Genomic DNA, 21420 nt, shown 5'->3' with positions numbered 1-21420 from the left:
ACCCTGCATCCTGGTCTGTGTGGCAGTCACAATGCATCACACACACAAAAAAATTCACTCTATTCTCTGGAGGCTGCAGTTCGACTTTAATGTTTTAAAGGTGCTCAAATACTGACTCTTCTCCGTCTTTGCTCGGGGCTAGTTCCTGAACAATACATAAATTGTCAGATCAATGGGAAGAGTTCTCTAAGTGCCTTAAGGAGCAGCTTCTCAAACTCCCAAGACAATATTACTATTGTCTCGGAAGCTTGAGCCTGTTGTTTTATCTTTGAGGAAGTTTATTCTTAGATAGAGATCTTCATAACACCCTCTGAAAATGGAGGCATTGATAGACTGGTTCGCATTTATTGCTGCTGTAGAAGAGAACCATTTAAAAGCTCCGTGAGTTTTCTCCTCAGCAAATACAGCCATTTACCCTGGTCAGGCCATTTTCCTTTCAAGAAAGCTCAAGCCTTAGGAATCAGCCCAGTTACTGGCAGGATCCACAGAGCTATAAAGGCCAAAGGGAAGGGAGAGAGTGTAAACTTTAACTTCTTCAGACATCGTGGGACCATCACAAAAATGAATCAGAGACACCCACTGAGAGCATTTTTCACAGTCACCATGCAGATGACAGAAGATAAGAAATGTCAGTAAAGGTGGAAAGTTCTATACTGATTGCATCACACTTGTGTAGATGCAGACACTATTTCTCAGGAGTTCGCTGGGGAGTTCACATCACTGGTTTCTTCCTGACCTACAGAAACAAGAAAAATACATCCAAAAATCACTGTTAGGAAACATTCTCCCCCATCCTGGTTCTGGAATGCTGAACCCAAAGGGCCCCAACCCAATACCTCTTTTACAGAAGAAGAACCAAGAAAGTGAAAAGAGAGGGACTTAACAGTGACTGTATAACGTAGGGGCCAACTTTTGTATCCAAAGTCTCAGACCCTCACTTATTATAGAAATAAACATATTTCTATGTTTCCTCACCAGGCCGTGCTATTTCTCTCTCCCATTTAATCCTCTCCCATGACCAATGGAAATTAGGCATCTTTCCAGTGAAAACAATTGCTAACTCAGTCTCGTTTCGCACCTTAAGTTTTAATTTATTCTCACTTTTTACTCTAATGATTTGTGTAGGATTTTAATTAACTCAAATGAATTTGGTGGGAGAGTAATTAAAAATGAACTGGATTATAATACAGAAAGAGGTCGTTTATCCTAGAGACCGGAGGACTCTTAGAACAGGATTTTTTTTTTTTTTTTTTTTTGCAGTCCGCAGGCCTCTCACCGTTGTGGCCTCTCCCGTTGCGGAGCACAGGCTCCGGACGCGCAGGCTCAGCGGCCATGGTTCACGGGCCCAGACGCTTCGCGGCATGTGGGATCTTCCCGGACCAGGGCACGAACCCGTGTCCCCTGCATGGGCAGGCGGACTCTCAACCACTGCGCCACCAGGGAAGCCCTAGAACAGGATTTTTAAGACAACAGGAAAGGGGATCATCTTTTGACTTCTCTTTGCACCAAGTGTAGATGGGTCAACTTCCTGGCATCTCTTCCAGGTCAGGTGGCTGCAGAACGATGAGCAGAAGCAGCTGTGGCTGGGAATATTCTGGGGTTTTCCATGAACCTGTCACTGAGTTGACCTAGCAACCTGGCAAAGAAGCTCCACTCTTTGAGGTAGTGGACTCATTTTCTGACATCCCCCCAACACCCAGACAAGTCAGTTCATCTCCCCAGTTTTCTTTTTCCAGGGTGCTGAGGAAACACCAATACCAGATATCATTTGGCACTAACAGAGTGGTTCCCAAACTCTGTCCTGGGCTAATGCAAACCTCTGGTCATTCAAATTGAAGAAAAGCATGAATGAAGTTCTCTCGCCAGCTCCTGGTTCTAGGTACCGTTGGATTGACCCGGAGGTATGGGCTCTTTTGGAGAAGATAGTCCTTTGTCTTCTGGACTCTCCTGTTTTCTGCTGCGGTCCATAACCATGACTCCTGCGGGGCCTTTGGTGGCTCCCCGAGTTTCTCAGACCCTGAGAGAACGATAGGGCTCATTCCCCTCGTCCTTTTGGTCTGGAGGTTGGGGGGCTGTTTTTGCCCCCCAGATCCCCAGATCCTTCCCTTTACCTCTGTGGATATAGCTCCTACTCTGGGGGTAAAGTGTATGGCTAATCTCCATCACCAGAAGCTACTCTAGATATTGGTGAGTTAGGAGCTCAAATGTTGGGTTGGTATGTCCTCTTTACAGATATTTATTTCCATTTTACAGATAAAAAACAATTCAGCATAAAAATAATTCGCAGTGGTTGCAGGCTTTTGAAATGCCTGGCAAAGGGAAGAAAACATGTGTACAGCTCCTGAAACCAAAGAGTTTATTTCTTGGTGGGGGTTAGGGGGAACGGGGTCCATGAAATCTCCTTCTTCCTGGGGACATGTCTAAAGCAGCTGTTTCCCCAACTGCATTCCTTAATATATCACTTGAGAACTCAAGATTTTGGAGAACCTTGTGAAAAGGGGTTCAATGGTCAGGTGAGCTTAAAAAGAGCTGCCTTTTATGTCTCTTGGAAATTTACAACACACCCTGAGAGATCCCACAGGACAGAAACCTATTTAAATTAGTTTAACTCAATTTCCTGAATATTTCCGCATGAAAACTTTTCCCCACAGAATACCTGTTACCGTGTCACGTAATCAGTATTCCGCACCTCGCGTTCTCTGAAGCCTCACATTTTTGTGGAGCCTTCTCAGGGCTCCTTGGAGAGGTGTAGACTGTGAATATTTTTGTTTGTTTGTTTGTTTTTAATTTATTTTTATACAGCAGGTTCTTATTATTTTATACATATTATTGTATATATGTCAATCCCAATCTCCCAATTCATCCCACCACCACCATAAATTGTGCATGTTTATCGTTTATGAGGCAAGGGTCACAGATATCAGTGAATCCTCACAGCAACCTGGAGGTAGGTACTAGTCGTGCACCAGTAGTCAGTTAAAAATTAGTAATTATGAGTTACCTACTATGGGCATGACTCCAGGACAGGTTTCTTATTCTCCCCATTTTAGAGATGGGGAAAGTGAGGCCCAGAAAAGTTAAATAATATATCAGAGTCACACGACCTGCAGGTAGCAGAACCAGAAACAAAACTCGGTCTCTTTGATTCCCAGTCCTCAGTTGTATCCACTTTTCCAGGCTACAGATAAGTTACAACTGTCACCACTGCACCAAAGTCACTCTGGAAGTTCGGAACAGGGTTGCTAAAAATGTCTTTGTTATGAACCTCATCGAGATTCTTGCCTTTCCTCATCTTCCACCCTATGCTCTCCCCACTTCCAGGTCTGAGGTAGGGGAGCGGGGTTGGTGAGTTACCTCCTAGGTAGAGGGGCCCCCTCTGACATGGGGAAATGAAATCATGTCCACACAGGATTCAGAGCCCCAGTCACCTTTGCATTTGCATATTCCAAAGATGGAAAACAAGATTGCTCAACTCAAGCCCTTTGAACCCCCTGCCCTTGTCTGCTTTGTAGGAGATCCTCTCCCAGACACAAAGCTTCAGGGCAATCATTCTATATGGGTGCCCAAGCCAGAGGGTGCGGGTGGGAAACCTTCAGACTCTCGGTTTCCGGTGCTGCGGTCTAAAACCTGTTCAATCAAGTCTGATTGTACTGGAATTCTGGGGATTGTGTAGGGAGCCCACGGCCAGCTGTTTATTTTTTTAAGAACTCTTGGTTGCTGCCCTTAGACATTGGGGGTGGAGAGGGGCCAGCCTACTGTGCAAGGCGGCTGTCACATTCTTCTGGGAATGACAGCGTTGCTCTGTATTCTCCACATGGTGCCCCCGGGCACAGCTACTGCATTCCAGGCTCTACCCAGCCAGATGAAATAGAAACGATTTCATCTCATCATTATGAACACAAAGAGTTGCGGCTTTGGCAGTTGTGTTCCTCTCTGTCATGTAACCTGTAGTGGGGAAGACCCCACTAAGAACTTGAGATCGGGACACGCAGCTTCCTCAGAGCAGTGGGTCAGCTCACTTACACTCGGCTTTGTGAAACACACTCATGCCTTCTTCACTTTTCAAAATGTGTCCCTGCTGGGTACCCCCCACGCTGACATCCTGCCCCCCAGGATGTCTCAGTGTCCCACTGGAACATCTGTTATTGCCCAATCCAGCTCAACACCCCTTCGAGCCATGTCCCAAGAAGCCAGCGTTGAGTACTTTCAATAAAACAGAGTAGTGTCCTGAAGCTGTAAATGCCTCCCAAAGACGATCGGACAGAACTTCATTGTTTCAGGGAAGAAGGCACCTCACATAGTGGTCACGTTGTGGTTCCCGGGGGCCTGGTGATTAATCCACCGAGAGGATGTACAGGAGAGAGGAGCTGGCATCATTCCTGTAGACGAAGATTCCTTAAAATTTCTTATCTCTGACCAAACGTGCACCAGCAACACAAGATTTCCATTGTGAAGATTTCATTTTCCCAGTTTTGGGTTGGCATTCGAGTAACTACCTTTTCTCTCTGCACAGGGATACTGTGTTCCTGCAACTTATATGTTTCACACTTTAAAATATGTTTTGTGGCAGCTTAGACTTGTACTTCTGAAGGTGTACACGGACTGAGCTTTATGACACTTCTCAATTAGAACTGGGGGATTGAGCAGCTGGTGCCTGGATAAATTAACACATTCAGATATTGATCAACATGTATATATTTGGTATCAATACATGAGTTATTTTTAGAATCAGTTTTTCAAAGGCTCTGTTTTAAGATATTTTAAATCCAGGCCAGGAGATTCTAACAATATCCACCATAGCTCCTGCCTTCCACGTGGTCACCACTGGAGGAGCAGGGCGTTCACAAAAGACTATCGCAAAGGCAAGCACCCTATGGGAAGGGCTGAAGCAGGATAGCGTGGTGGTGCTGATGGACCAGAATCCACAGCGCTGCCACTTCCTGGTACTTGACCTTAAACAATTTCTCTGAGTTTCTGTTTCCTTGGACAGGTTAGTTTGAGAAAGAAATCCTAAGATGTCCATATAAGATACTCTTACTCATCCAGCTTCTTGGAATAACTTGTTAAATATAAATTCAGTTCAGGATGGCTTTCTGATTTCGGCCATTGTGAAATTCTTCCAGACACGGTCTCAGTGACTGTGCCTCTCAGGTCCCTTCAGAACCCAGGGAGTAAACTGACAGACAGCTCAGTGGGGATGGAGATGGAAGTGGTGTAAAAAGTAACTGGGGGGCTTCCCTGGTGGCGCAGTGGTTGGTAGTCCGCCTGCCGATGCAGGGGACGCGGGTTCGTGCCCCGGTCCAGCTGGGCCCGTGAGCCATGGCCACTGAGCCTGTGCGTCCGGAGCCTGTGCTCCGCGACGGGAGAGGCCACAGCAGTGAGAGGCCCGTGTACCAAAGTAACTGGGGTTTTTTTTAATGGATTGGATATCAAAACGAGGGAGACAGGTCAGTCTCGGAAAGTTCTTATGTCTGTGTTGGGCCACTGGGTCTTTTATTTCTTTTCTTTTTTTTTTTTTTTAACATCTTTATTGGAGTATAATTGCTTTACATTGTTGTGTTAGTTTCTGCTGTATCACAAAGTGAATCAGCCATACGTATACATATATCCCCATATCTCCTTCCTCTTGCGTCTCCCTCCCTCCCACCCTCCCGATCCCACCCCTCTAGGGCCACTGGCTCTTTAATCCAGATCCTTCACTGTGCACATTAAATGTGTGCTTGAGCCTTTAAGTAAACCCAGGTCGGAGGCCACTGCCTCCGGGTCTGTGTCCAGAAGCAAGCCTTCTGCCAAGGCAGAGTGGGATAAGCTGTGGCGTGTTTTCATAACCCGCCGTCACACAGGAGAGGCCTTAAAGTTTAGAAGACAAGGCAGGGAAAGTTGTGTCCCTTTGTTCTGAGCTCAAGGCCTTTTAATGCCATCAAATGTCTCCTTGTTCCCTTGTTGTGCAACAGGGCACACAGCTCTGAATGGGACCATTTATAACTGGAAATCCCACAGTTCCACTTGCCCCTGACTCTCTTCTATGCCCAACAACATTCTCAGAGACGTTGAAGTTGCACAGTTGCCCCACGCACACCTCTTGCCCCCTGTGCCTACCCGCAGCATCAGCCCGGGCTCCAGGAGAGCAGCGGTACCAGCTTCTGGCTACCCCAAGTGGTAGTTGCCGGAGTGAGGGGGCTGGCACAGCCCCGCCATTCGGTCCTCCCGCAGCTGCCCAGGCCGGTGCCTCCAGGAGCTCTGTCTGCAAGGAGAGGCTGGGCTCGTCTTGAAAAGAATCCATCCTCCAAGTCTCCTCTGCATCCTGGTTCACAAAAGAGGCCGCTTTACCTAGTGTAGACCCAAGTAGCCCCAGTCATGTCCTGCCCGGAGGCAGGTGTGCAGATCGACTCTGCCTTGCTAGTAGCTCCTGTTCTGATTTGTGTGTGAGTAGCTTCCTGAGCAAGTATCCACCTACAGAGACGTGTGGATCAGAAGTGCATCTGAACCCTGGGATTGCTTTGTACCTTAGGAGAGAAGGGTGACAACATTTATCGAGTACATGCAGTCCAACTGATTATTTGATATTTCATTTAATCATCACAAAAAATGCTATGAGGCCATCTCCATTGTATAAAGGAGAAAACTGAAGATCAGAGGCTTTGAGGATTTGCCCACGTTTTTATAGCTACTAAGTGGAGAGATGAGATTCAAACTCATGTCTCTTTGACCCCAGGCTGGGCTCTTGCTTTTAGAACATGCTTATTTTCACATCCCTTTCCCACTGAGTCCAATTATTGATAAGCCTTTTCCTTTGGTCAGCTCCTTGAGACATGTGTCTTGGGCAGACTTATTCTGATTTGACCTCCCCTAGCAGTTTCCTTTCCTTGTGGGTGATGTATCATTTCCTCTGCCCTCCACAGATGCCCCCGGTTTTTCCTCTTTTCTCCCTCAGTTCCCTGGCCAAAAAGTATCTGAGGTCTTTCATTCACGTTACAAAGGCATAAAGGATACTTAGAGAAGGGTCTCCTGTGCATGCACCATGTGAACTCAGTGGGGGTTTAGGACTGTCACCCCAGAGGAAAGCTGACAGTCCTAAAGGGGTCAGGTCTGGTTTGTTTTAAAATCCTGGAACCCAGCATAGAGTTGGACTCATACATAGACAAGTAGATGAGTGGAGCTCTAAGGTATTAGCTCACTGGTGGAAGAGCTTTTGAGAACATCAGACATTTTTTCTTGCATCTGTGAAATCATACCATGTTAGCAGACACCTCATAAGCTTGCGCACAATGCCAGTATCCCACTACGTTAAATTCATTTTCTATCTATAATTTCATTCAGTAATTACTGAGCACCAATTCTCTGTTAGGTTATGCTGGGGGAGATAGTAAAGTGGAGGAACTTAGGCCCTACCCTCAAAGGGCTCACAGTCTGGGTGGGAGACAGACTTGATTTTCATGTGAAAAATGAGACAGAAAGGAATGGACACCTATCTCATTCTGAGAAATACACCTGAGAAGATTTCCTGGATGGGATGGCCTTGAACTCGTACTTGAAGAACCTAGTAAGAAGTAAAAATTGGTAAAGGCATTTCAAAGAAAACACACTGTTTTTCTGTACACTCACACCAATACTTCTGATACGAGATGTGTGGGGTTTTCCACAGCAAGTGATTCTTCAATTCTCAGCAGAGAGCAACTGGGTGTCCTACAGTTTAACTCAGTTCTGACACTAACTGCCTGGGTTAGTGCAGGTTAAGGGCTCAGTCCCACGAGTCCACCCCCCACTTCAGGTGCCAATTTTAAGACTTAGATTGTTGCTTGTACTTCTGACCGACTGGCTACAAATTGGAGGTTCCCACAACCCATCGTCTGGTTGGATAATTTGCTAAAATAGGTCATAAAACTCAAAACAGTTTACTTACTAGATTACCAGTTTATTACAAAAGGATACAACTCAGGAACAACCAGATGGAAGAGATGCATAGGGCAAGGTGGGAAGGGACTCGGAACTTCCATGCCCTCTCTGGGCTCACCACCCTCCAAGCACCTCGATGTGTTCGCCAAGCCAAAATGTCTCCAGACCCTGTTGTTTAGGGTATTTATGGAGGCTTCATTACATAGGCATGACTGATTAACTCATTGGCCATATAGTGGTGATTGAACCCACTTTCCAGACCCTCTCCCTTGCCTGAGGAAGTTGGGGGAGGTGAGACTGAAAGATACAATCCTCTGACCACGTGGTTGGTTTCCTTGAAACCAGCTCTTAGGAACTTTCCAAAAATCACCTCAATAGTATAAATAGTATGTTTGAAAACGACTTATGAATAATAAAAGATACTCCTCTCATCCCTATAACCCAGGAAATTCCTAGGGTTTAGGAAGCTCTGTGCCAGGAGCTGGGAATGAAGTATATTTCTTATTAATGTCCCAACATCACAGCGTTCCACACGGAGCAAACAGAGCAATTAAAGCAGAGCAAGTATGAAAACACAAGCGTGAGGGGTGCATGTAACAAAGAATTTTTGTGAGAAGGTGGGAATAAGCCTGAACAACTAGTAGCAGCTTTGAAATGTTAACAAGTTTGAAACTGTATTGTTCTCATGTGGGAGCCCAGATAATAATTATACTTTACACATGTAGAAGCTTCTGTGAGCAGCAGCTAAGTGCTTTAGTGAATGATCTCATTAAATCTTTGCCACAGCTCTGAGTTCGGTACTCTTATTATTCCCAGCTGATACATCAAGAAACTGAAGTCCAAAGGCGCACAGATAGTCCAGGTCAGACCTGGGACTGGAGGCCAGATAGTCTCTGAGCCACCACAGACATGATAGAGTGATCGCTCTGGAGACGGGGGTTACTCTCCCTGAGGACAAACAGCTCATGGATGTAGAGGACAAAGTATAATCTCAAGCCAGCCTTGATTCTTGGACTCGCACACAATAATCCCAGCTCCAGATGACCCTGTCAGGATGGCAAGTGCCATTGCATGGGCCTGGATGGCTCATCATATGGGTTCAGATTTTGTGTGTTCAACATTTTTGAGACATTGAATCTAGTGGAAACTAGAATAAATGGAAAATGACCTCACCGGCTAAGGGCTGAAGTTGAAATGCCTGGCTTGAATTTTGGCCTCACCCACCCTTTCCTCCTTTCTGGCTGCTCCTGTGGCCATGTGGCCTGATCCCAAGGCCGCTGTAGAGTAGGCTTCTGTGCACAGGGTTGTAGCTCCTGGCAGCCTTATGTGTCTACTTTGCTCCATGGAGGAACTCAACAATTTCAGTAGCAATCTGCAAGATTATCCAAGGAGACCAAGGTAGAGACATTTATAATGTGTGACCATGTTTCCTTGCTATGAAAAAACTGGAAGAAAATGGTGTGACTTTTTGAAAAATTTCACTGAAATGCCCAAATAATCACATGAGGTGCGGCATTTCCACCTCAATACAGTAACGTATTTTGTGCAGAAAACTCATATGCCTTCTTTTTTTCTACCAGCCCCATGAACGAGGCAAGTATTCTTTTACTTTTTTGCATATGAGAAACCTGAAACTTAAGAGAGTGAATAAGGGGCAGAGCCAAGCTTTCCAACTCGGATCTTTTTGACTTTTGTTTCAGTACTTCTTATCCTCATTAATGCTGCTTTTCCCGGTTCCCTGAATCACAGTCAAGTGCTCAGTCTTCCACCTGAGCCAATGCTATTTAATTTATTTGCCAACATAGGTGATAAAACTTGCTTGCACCAGGTTGGCATTTCCTTTTGTTAATGGATAGCACCTCTCTGACTGGTCAATGACCCTGCCATAGTAGTTTTTAAATATTTTGATTATTGCTTCTGTTTTTATATAAATATTTAATATTGCTGCTACGTTACTTCACTTATTTTCATTTTGGATGATCTGTCCATTGGTGAAAGTGGGGTGTTAAAGTCCCCTCCTATGATTGTGTTACAGTCGATTTCCTCTTTTATGGCTGTTAGCATTTTCCTTATGTATTGCGGTAGTCCTATGTTGGGTGCCTAAATATTTACAATTGTTATATCTTCTTCTTGGATTGATCCCTTGATTGTTATGTAGTGTCCTTCTTTGTCTCTTGTAATAGTATTTATTTTAAAGTCTATTTTGTCTGATATGAGAATTGCTACTCCAGCTTTCTTTTGATTTCCATTTGCATGGAATATCTTTTTCCATCCCCTCACTTTCAGTCTGTATGTGTCCCTAGGTCTGAAGTGGGTCTCCTGTAGACAGCATATATACAGGTTTTGTGTTTGTATCCATTCAGCCAGTCTATGTCTTTTGGTTGGAGCATTTAATCCATTTACATTTAAGGTAGTTATCCATATGCATGTTCCTATTACCATTTTCTTAATTGTTTTGGGTTTGTTATTGTAGGTCTTTTCCTTCTCTTGTGTTTCCTGCCTAGAGAAGTTCCTTTAGCATTTGTTGTAAAGCTGGTTCGGTGGTGCTGAATTCTCTTAGCTTTTGCTTGTCTTTAAAGGTTTTAATTTCTCCATCAAATCTGAATGAGATCCTTGCTGGGTAAAGTAATCGTTCTAGGTTTTTCCCTTCCATCACTTTAAATATGTCCTGCCACTCCCTTCTGGCTTGCAGAATTTCTGCTGAAAGATCACCTGTTAACCTTATGGGGATTCCCTTGTATGTTAGTTGTTATTTTTCCCTTGCAGCTTTTAATATGTTTTCTTTGTATTTAATTTTTGATAGCTTGATTAATATGTGTCTTGGCGTATTTCTCCTTGGATTTATCCTGTATGGGACTCTCTGCACTTCCTGGACTTGATTGACTATTTCCTTTCCATATTAGGGAAGTTTTCAACTATAATCTCTTCAAATATTTTCTCAGTCCCTTTCTTTTTCTCTTCTTCTGAGACCCCTATAATTCAAATGTTGGTGTGCTTAATGTTGTCCCAGAGGTCTCTGAGACTGCCTGCAATTCTTTTCATTCTTTTTTCTTTATTCTGCTCTGCAGTAGTTATTTCCACTATTTTATATTCCAGGTCACTTATCCGTTCTTCTGCCTCAGTTATTCTGCTATTGATTCCTTCTAGAGAATTTTTAATTTCATTTATTGTGTTGTTCATCATTGTTTGTTTGCTCTTTAGTTCTTCTAGGTCCTTGTTAAACGTTTCTTGTATTTCCTCCATTCTATTTCCAAGATTTTGGATCACGTTTACTGTCATTATTCTGAATTCTTTTTCAGGTAGACTGCCTATTTCCTCTTCATTTGTTTGGCCTGGTGCGGTTTTACCTTGCTCCTTCATCTGCTGTGTGTTTCTCTGTCTTCTCATTTTGCTTAACTTACTGTGTTTGGGGTCTCCTTTTCGCAGGTTGCTGGTTTGTAGTTCCTGTTTTTTTTGGTGTCTGACCCCAGTGGCTAAGGTTGGTTCAGTGGGTTGTGTAGGCTTCCTGGTGGAGGGGACTGGTGCCTGTGTTCCGGTGGATGAGTCTGGATCTTGTCTTTCTGGTGGGCAGGACCACGTCTGGTGGTGTGTTTTGGGGTGTCTGTGACCTTATTATGATTTTAGGCAGCCTCTCTGCTAATGGGTGGGGTTGTGCTCCTGTCTTGCTAGTTGTTTAGCATAGGGTATCCAGCACTGTAGCTTGCTGGTCGTTGAGTGGAGCTGGGTCTTAGCATTGAGATGGAGATCTCCAGGAGAGCTTTCGCCGTTTGATATTACGTGGAGCCAGGAGATCTCTGGTGGACCAATGTCCTGAACTTGGCTATCCCACCTCAGAGGCACAGGCCTGACACCTGGCCGGAGCACCAAGACCCTGTCAGCCACACGGCTCAGAAGAAAAGGGAGAAAAAAAGAAAGAAAGAAAGAAAGAAAGAAAAGAAAGGAAGGAAGGAAGGAAGGATAAAATAAAAGTTATTAAAATAAAAAATTATTAAAAATTGAAAAGTAATAAAAAAAGAAGAAAGAAAGAAGAGAGCAAGCAAATCAAAAAACAAATCCACCAATGATAACAAGTGCTAAAAACCATACTAAAAATAAGAAAGAAAAAAAAAAGACAGAACCCTTGGACAAATGGTAAAAGCAAAGCTATACAGACAAAATCACACAAAGAAGCATACATATACACCGTCACAAAAAGAGAAAAAGAAAAAAAAAAAAAAATATATATATATATATATAAAAAGGAAGAGAGCAGCAAATCAGTAAACAAATCTACCAATGATAATAAACTTTAAATACTAAATTAAGATAAACATAAAACCAGAAACAAATTAGAGGCAGAAAGCAAACCTCAAGTGTACAGTTGCCCCTAATGTCCACCACCTCAATTTGGGATGATTCGTTGTCTATTCATGTACTCCACAGATGCAGGGTACATCAAGTTGATTGTGGAGCTTTAATCCGCTGCTCCTGAGGCTGCTGGGAGAGATTTCCCTTTCTCCTCTTTGTTTGCACAGCTCCTGGGGTTCAGCTTTGGATTTGGCCCCGCCTCTACGTGTAGGTCGCCTGAGGGCGTCTGTTCTTCACTCAGGACGGGGTTAAAGGAGCCGCTGATTCGGGGGCTCTGGCTCACTCAGGCCGGGGGGGAGGGAGGGGCACGGCGTGCGGGTCGAGCCTGCGGCGGCAGAGGCCGGCGTGACGTTGCAACAGCCTGATGCGCGCCGTGTGTTCTCCCGGGGAAGTTGTCCTTGGATCACAGGACCCTGGCAGTGGCGGGCTGCACAGGCTCCTGGGAGGGGAGGTGTGGAGAGTGACCCGTGCTTGCACACAGGCTTCTTGGTGGCTGCAGCAGCAACCTTAGCATTTCATGCCCATCTCTGGGGTCCGCGCTGATAGCCGCAGCTCGAGCCCTTCTGTGGACCTCAGTTAGGCAGTGCTCTGAATCCCCTCTCCTCGCGCACCAGGAAACAATGGTCTCTTGCCTCTTAGGAAGGTCCAGACTTTTTCCTGGACTCCCTCCCGGCTAGCTATTGCTCCACGTGTAGATGTATTTCTGATGTATTTGTGGGAGGAAGGTGATCTCCACATCTTACTCCTCTGTCATCTTGAAGGTCTTTCCCCATTACTTCAAAACATGTATGGCAGTTTATAAAAAATGCCACAAACTAATAACATACATTAGAAGTAGGTAAAAAAGCAAAAAGGAATACAAGGGTAGAAAGATAAATTTGGGCAGGACTGAGACCAAAAACAGAAGTGTAAATTGTTAGTCAAAAGACTTGCTGGAAATGAGCTGCCTGTTGGATTCCAAACCTGACAGGATCCAATGGCAGAAGAAAAGCTGATGGTTATATGATATACTGTGTCTTCAAGAAAAGCAAAACCAAATGCATGTCTGATACAAAATCATCTTCCTGAGATTCTCTCAAAGAGAGAGCACTATAATTTAGTTACTACTATTCCCATGACATCTATAAAATGGTCAGGACAGTCATGAAATAGGCTGCTTTAAGTCAAGAGGCACCGTGTCTAGTATTTGCCTTGAGTTTTCATTTTTGTGACCTTCTGAGGGTATTTGCCTATTGTCTCCGTAGTTAGATAATCATTTCTCTGATATGTGATGCTTGATTCAAAGTGTTCCTGGAAAATTACCAAAAATAATAACTTTTTAAAACTAGAAAAATAAAAGAGTTGAACTACAGTTGCGGAGGTGGGGACATAAGGTCCTGCTCCAAGATATTACATTTCTTAACTGACTGAGATCCTTCTCCTTATTATGCTCCTTTTTTCACAAGACAAAGAAAGCCGAGTGCTTTCCGTTGCCCTCTGATGTAACAGGTGGAAAAATCTTACCAATGTTCCTGGAATTCTTGTCAACTTCAGGCAGAAAGTAGTCAGTGAGATAATTATGCCCATTCATTTGTCACTCATTCATTCATCCTTTTATTAGAAATGTGTAGATGATCACTGTGTTCCTGGCCCTGCAGACACAGAGGTGGGTAAGACACAGTGCTGCCCCAGAAGAATTTGTGGATCAAAGGGGGAGACAAAAATGTCCACAGGCAATCACAGCACAACATGGGAAGCATTGTCACAGAGATATGTTCAATGTGGTGGGGCAAGAGGAGGGAGAGCCATAATCACTGTCTGGGAAGCTATGGATGGATTCCCGGTGGAGCTGATGCTTGATTCCAGTCCTGACAGGGATCCCTCAAGGAGTTAGCATGGAAGGAGATTACTAACGGAGAGAAAAGTATATTAATGACATAGTAGCGAACAAAAGTGGAGGGTATGTTTGAGCAACAAAGAAAATTTGAGAGGCTCAGAACAGAGTTGATCAGACTGCCTCACCCACAAACCAGTTAAGAATTCATGACGCTGGTTATTACACTTCAAAAGAAAAAATGCCCTTTGTTGAAATTTTGAGAGGGAGTTTTAGGGACCAAACCTCCTTCCATTTGCATTCATTGAGGCTCTGACACAGTTGGATTGCTGAGAGAAGAGCGAATGGAAGCATAGTGTCTGATGGTCGTGCCTCAAAGACTCGAATTAGAGACCCACTTCCTCTCAGACATAAGACATTCCTTTTTTTTTTTTTTAATTCAAGCAACATCATGTGATGTTACATCTTCCATGATGTACTTCTCTCCTTCTTGGTAAGAAGCGTTGGGCTTTGGCATCATGTTTGGGTCTTGTAAACTCCAGTCTGTATGATTAATATGCAGATCACGTGCCCAAGAGAGAATGTGCTGCCTCTACCTCAGTTGCCCAGGCACTGATCCCAAAGCCATAGATTTGCAAAAATTGTACCACGAGTTAATTATTTTTAGAAGGAAGATCACGTTGCCAGAAGAACGAAGTGCCTTTGCAGTTGTCAAGTGTCAGGTTCAAGATTAGTTTCGTGATTCTATGAGCTGTCCTCAAAGTGGGGGGAAAAATGAGCCTTTACAGATATTAATAAGTGGTGGTGGGTACTGTTGAGTTAAAAAAATTAAAACCCATATTGGAAATTAATAACCTCTGAAGATTTAGGACACATCATTCAACATTTTAAATTTCATCATTAGCAATGGAACCAATGTCAATATCAGGAGATTTGCTATACAAATTTCATAGACTTGGAAATTAAAAATTCCAGATGAATGGATTGTAAATGTTCTGTTAACACAGACAATTGGCCAAATATATAAATTTAATTCTCCTTAAAAATTTGTGATAAAGTCCTTCTCATTTTCATTAGAAGGCAATTTTTTTTTTTTTTTTTTTTTTTTGCATTACTCGGGCCTCTCACTGTCGTGGCCTCTCCCGTTGCGGAGCACAGGCTCCGGACGCGCAGGCTCAGCGGCCATGGCTCACGGGCCCAGCCACTCCGCGGCATGTGGGATCTTCCCGGACCGGGGCACGAACCCGTGTCCCCTGCATCGGCAGGCGGACTCTCAACCACTGCGCCACCACGGAAGCCCTAGGATCTTTGACTTAACTCCACAAGAGTGCCTCGATGCAGGATCTCTGCTCACCTCGCTGGTTCGCTGTGATTGGAGTCACCCAACCCAATCGGTAGATCTAATATTAAGTTTCAATCAGTTGCCTGAGTTTGCCAGATCGCCAGAAGGACTCTGCCACAAGCTAACGCTCATTAGCCGGCTTCCCTACTGCAGTAGTAACTTTTTCTCACTCTGGTTAAAGCAGCCCTCCCTCATACTGTGGTAAATGGTTTTACACTGCACAAAATGTGCTGAAGCATTCACAAACCACACAGGAATAGGGCTTTACTCTTAAAGAATACTTTGTGCCTCTGCCCAGGGTCTTTGTTGCTTTACTTTTGACACTCGTTGCCAACTCAACATTCTCCAAGAAAGTGTAAATCCTACCACAGGAAAATGAGGTGTGGAATATGTGCCTCGGTTGATGACATCCCCTTCTGCTTAGGGCTGTAAATTGTGTGAGACTGTGCATACAGATACTGGCTCCCAAGTGCTGGGTTTTATAGCTGTATATTCTGAGCTTGAAAATACATCATTTGAGGAATGGAGAGCGTCCCGTCTGCCTTGCTGAGTGTCATTCCAGAATCTTAAGGGAGTGCACTGGCTCAGTAGTCCAATGAGTAGGAGGTTTTACACCTGAAACTGCTACTGCTTGGGGGCAAAAACTTGTGATTGGTTTATTACAGGTCTCGATTATATAATTCTGATAAACCAGCTAATGACTATATGGGCTACTTTAATAGCAGGAAGGGGCTGCCTTCATTAAGTGACTTCAGGGTCCGCCAAGAAGATCATTAAGCTGGTGAATGCCTGAACTTCCATCATTATTGGACAGTCTATGTAGCATATCAGCAATTCTCTGGGAAGGGATCGTTGCTGAAATCCCTCTTAGGGCAACAGTTATCAACCTAGGGTGATGGTGTCTCTAAAGGGACATTTGTCAAAGTCTGAAGATACTTTTCGTTGTTATATAGAAAGAGAAGGTGCTTCTGGCACCTAAGGGGTTGAGGCCAGGGATGTTGCTAAGCATCTCACAGTGCCCAGGGCAACCTCCCACAACAAGAATTATCCAGCCCCAAATGTCAATAGTGCCGAGATGGAGAAACCCTGTCTTGGTGTGAATAAAAGGGGCTTCACTAAAGCGGGAGAGGAAGCAGTGTGGACAATCTGGCCCCTCCTGTGGGAAGTTAGGAACCATAAACACAGAGAAGGCCATGTAATGGAAAACCCCTTCTTATTTTGTTGAGGGTTAGCCCTGAATGCTAGAAAAGCATGGTTTCCAGGATTTTGTTCTGTTAAAAGCTCAGAAAGGATAAAATGCAACAAAGAAGTAGAGTGTCCTCAGGCCTTAGTCTTGGTTGGTGGAAAAAAGAGGAAAAGAGGAGGCTCCCTAGAAGATAGAACGTGGGACCCAGGTGAACAGCCTGTACCAACCTCAGGGGGGCTCTGGCAGATTCCGTGGAGAAAGATGGACACGCTAAGCAGCTTCCCCTGATCAGTTGGGTTTCCTGTCTTCGTGGCAGACACAATTATCAGGATTATGGAGTCAGTTGTATGTGAAATTCCAAACCAGCAGAAAGCAGTTGGTCCCTCTCCTTCCTGGTTTGTGGATGATAGATTCGAAACCCTCATAAATTCTCAGACAGGCCTCTCCAAAAAGTGATGGTGGACAAAGCGTGGAGAGCATCCATGTCCCCAGGCACAATCTCCAAAAGGGGTGCATATTCAGTAATTTTCAACAAAAGCTTCGCCTGACAGCTTTTTATTAGACTAGGATAAAAGACATTAGTGAAAGCTGTGGAAATCGAGACTGTGAGACATGGAGGGAAAGTGTTGAAAGGGTGGTACGTTATTTTGCAGGCTTTATCTTTCCCCCATCAACCAACACCACACGCCCCCTCCCACACGCGCTCTGTTGATATTTTTACCTTGTGTACATCCTTATGGTCTCTTGCAAATTCTATCAGCGAGGCATCCACAGCAACTCACCAACTTCTTCTTAAACTAGACCATGCCACAGCTCTCACTTTGCTTCCTGTTTGCTCATAAAGAAACTGTCCAGACTTCTCTGGTGTTTTCTTTGCTCAGATGTCAGCGAAATGAAGTCACATTGTAACCACAAGAAGACTTTTTGCTTGTGTTGCTGCCTGGTGTTAACAGCACTGATGTTGCTTGGCGTGAAGAAGGCTAGTCATTGTGGCCAAACTTGTGAGAAGTTGCGAGAGGCCAATGTGAGACTGCCAATTAGGCAGCAAGGTGGAAAATGCCTGCCTTTCTTTTGGCTCAGTGAGTTGGTTGGGGGAAAAGTTAAAACCAAGCAGGCATTAAGAAGAAAGATTTCATTTTTTAATGTACTTGAGCAGTGGGAAGAGTTGTGCTACCATTATGTCCCATTGATAACCCCACGTCAGACTCATCTCACACACAGACACACGCACAGGTATACAACAGAAGGACTCCAAGCAACTGTCCCTTTGGCTTCAATTGCTAGAGCTCCTAGCTGGGCAGATCTGCATAACAGGAAAAGCCAACTTGCACCCCAAGTTAAATTTCAGTGCCTGCCCACATGGCCCTCTTAAAACAATCAATCCATCTTCAAGGATACAAATCAAGTTATGGGATACCCATTATTAGTAATCGTAATAATCATACATTTATGTGGTGCTTTAAGTGTTAGAGAGAAATGCACATGCGCTGTCTTTGATCTGCTACCCTTCGTTTTCTCATTCATTAACGGCCTAGTATGTGATGCGCTGTGCTTGTCAGATTAACTGGGAAGTGAGATTAACTTGACCAGGATCGTACAACTTCTAAGAGACACAACTTGGACTTAAACCCAGGTCTTCTGACTCACAGTCACAGACTTTACCAACGAGCTACACTTCCCACTCCCCTTGTCATTGGCATTTAGCTCATTTGGGGTTAATAGGTGGGCCCCCGATTTAATGATGAGTTAGTGGTGGTTTTTGTTTATCTCATTAAAATATTCCTCGGAGGAGAGGTGGCTTCAGCCCACTAACTGGCATACCTGGATTGTGTCTATGATGAGAAAGCCCCTTATTACCACGTGTAGCCCAGTGACAGTCCTGCAGGTTTCTCCCAATGCACGTTTTCTTCAGAGCTACTGCCTGCGTTTCTCAACATTTCAAGGATATGCGTAAGGCGTGTGAGTGGGGGATTTTACTGTATTTTACAGATGGCTAAATTGTGTCATAGGGCCATAAAACGACTTGCTTAAAACCACATGCAACATTCCATAGCTCCACAGGCAGATTTCTTGGTACATTTGTTACATGTAGGTTTTGCAAAAGAGAGCTTCTTTTTTTTTTTTTAAAGGAAAATTGAATGCATCACAAAGATGTTACAGACATTTTGGCTCTGTAGCCTTTTGATTTTACTTGGAGTCGCTAGTTTAAGGTCATGCTGACTCCAGGTTGCTCCTTTTATACATACACATCGCCCTCTCTCCAAAGAATTGAAGTTTCCTCTTGAGCCAAACTAAAGACCCATTGAAGGGGAAGCTTGGCTCACGTCCCACGCCTCTGACTCCTAGTTCTAGAGTCAGTGATTAACATTTCTCTCTCTGTGTCTCTGTGTGTGTGTGTCTCTCTGTCTTTTCCTCCTTCCCTCTGTCTCTCTTTCTCCCATTCATTCATTCATCTATTAACTCATTCCGTGAGTTTTCTGAGTATGTATTGAATACAGTTCTGTGCCAAGTGCTGTAGCAGTCCCTTAGGGATTCATCAGTAAGCAAAAGACCCGCTGCTCAGATGTGTGGGGGGTGTGTGTGTGTGTGTGTGTGTGTGTGTGTGTGTGTGTGTGTGTGTGTCGGGGATGGGTATGTGCAGATGTGTATATGAATGCATATTGTGAACTGAGCCACCTATATCACTACTATAATTCATATACAGAAATTCTCAGTTTTGATGCCTCTTAGACCAAACAAAGGTGTAAAAGAAAAACATTTCCTAAGGATATCTTTGGTTCCAGATTTCTCTACAACTTTCCCATAATCTGCCCACAATGCAGTTTAACCTGGGAAGGACTTTTCATTTCAGGCTCACCTCTTCTGTCCTCTAACTTGGCTGTTTCAGTGGAGGCTGTGCACATTTCTCTTGCTGCTAGAACCACAATGTTGATTAAATCACTGACCCCCTGCATCGTAAATGTTACCACTTCATATTTTCCTGCTACCCCAATATCCCCACAAACACACTGTGAGCACCCCGCTCAGGTGACCAGGTGCACCAGTGTGATAAGGCCGGTCCTTGCCACAAGGTCCCCTTCTTGCCCTCCCCTGACTGTGACCTAGTATACACAAGTAAAGTCCACTCATGCCTTTTACTGGGGTACTCCACCCTGACCCCCATAAAGGCACTGATCCATGGCCCTCACTCTCTCAGCTCCCCACCTGCTTGGCTAAGCCCCTCCCTTGATGTTCCCTGCTGTCTGTTTCCCCCGTGGCTTGCGGTGACTCTGTCTCTCCAGGGCCCGTGAGTAACGATGAACTTTGTTTTTACGTGCCTCTCCTGCGACCCCTCTTGCGGCTCACCGACCACCTCTTGAAGAATACAAAACATCCCCAAATATTAGACCTCTCTTACTGCTCTCCTCCCAAGAGATTAACCTACGCTTGCATCTTAAAACAAACAAAAAACTGTCCTGCAAAACACAAAACCAAACCATGATCTGCCTGGTGGGGGACTTCCTGACGACTTTCTCTCTGCTGTGTGGTGCTGTAGGGACATGGTCTGGGAAAACCAGGGCCTTCCCACACTTCACGTCAGTTCTCCATGTAGCCTTCCAACACCAATTTATGCTGGCACCCTAAGTCGGTCTGGCAATATGGGAATCTTCCAGTTGCTCTGTTAAGGGGGAGGAGCCCATCACGTGCCATCCTCTACGATCCCTTCCATCCAGCTCCAGGCAGACAGCTGCACTAGTTTTTTTTTTGTTTTGTTTTGTTTTGTTTTTTTTTCAGTACGCGGGCCTCTCACCATTGTGGCCTCTCCCCTTGCAGAGCACAGGCTCCGGACGCGCAGGCTCAGTGGCCACGGCTCACGGGCCCAGCCGCTCCGCGGCATGTGAGATCTTCCCGGACGGGGGCACGAACCCACGTCCCCTGCATCGGCAGGCCGACTCTCAACCACTGCGCCACCAGGGAAGCCCGAGCTGGACTAGTTTTGAGAACACACCCCTGTAGTTGGCTTTCTGACTTCTGCAGTCATACTTTTCCAACAATTTGATTTTAGTAATTTTCTGGAACCATTTTATTAGTACATTCTCTCTAGATTCATCTTCCTCAACGTTATTCTCTTTTTACTGCTCTTTCAACACCTTCAGGTGCCATCTTATCCATCAAATAGTCATGTACCATCTGTTTATTATGAATAGCGCTACCTTACATTTAGAGAACTTTTACATATGTTATTCTGTTTAATACAGGAAACGCTCCTTTGAGGTAAGCGTTGGTCTTACACATATTTTTAAAAAGGAGTGAACTAGGGAGCAGGAAAGTAAAGCCCTCCAATGAAGTGGGTTCTAGACTGTTCTGTACCAGACTCAGCTAGATCCTTCACCCAGCTGCAACAAAGATGGACGGTGGGCACTGCTGCCCACTGAGGACATGGGTGTTCTATGCATGTTGTACTTCTTTTTAAGTCCTATATCTGCTCCTGGAGCCATCACTTCTTCTGGCTCAAAGTGCATGTTGCCTCAAAACATTGCAACCAAAGGAATTATTGCATATTGTTATATACTGCTTATATACGGCTGTATATACTGCTGGCTCCAAATTACTGAGTAACTCTGTCAGGATAAACTTTCCATACAGTATACCATTTAGTTCTTACAAAAATTGTCAGAAAAATATCATTATCCTGGTTTCAGAGGCTCAAGGATTGGGTGATATTTCCAAGTTAAAAAGCTGAACAAAGACAGGAACCCTCATTCAACCATCCCCAAACTTTCTCTTTCTACTATGCCAGTTCACCTTCTCTAAATCATGGAGGATGTAAATACAAATTATGCTTCTGCTTGAATT

Source organism: Phocoena sinus, chromosome 13 (assembly GCF_008692025.1).
Source record: "Phocoena sinus isolate mPhoSin1 chromosome 13, mPhoSin1.pri, whole genome shotgun sequence".
Classification (NCBI taxonomy): domain Eukaryota; kingdom Metazoa; phylum Chordata; class Mammalia; order Artiodactyla; family Phocoenidae; genus Phocoena; species Phocoena sinus.
The sequence above is the reverse complement of the archived record's forward strand: the minus strand, read 5'-3'. Positions refer to the sequence as shown.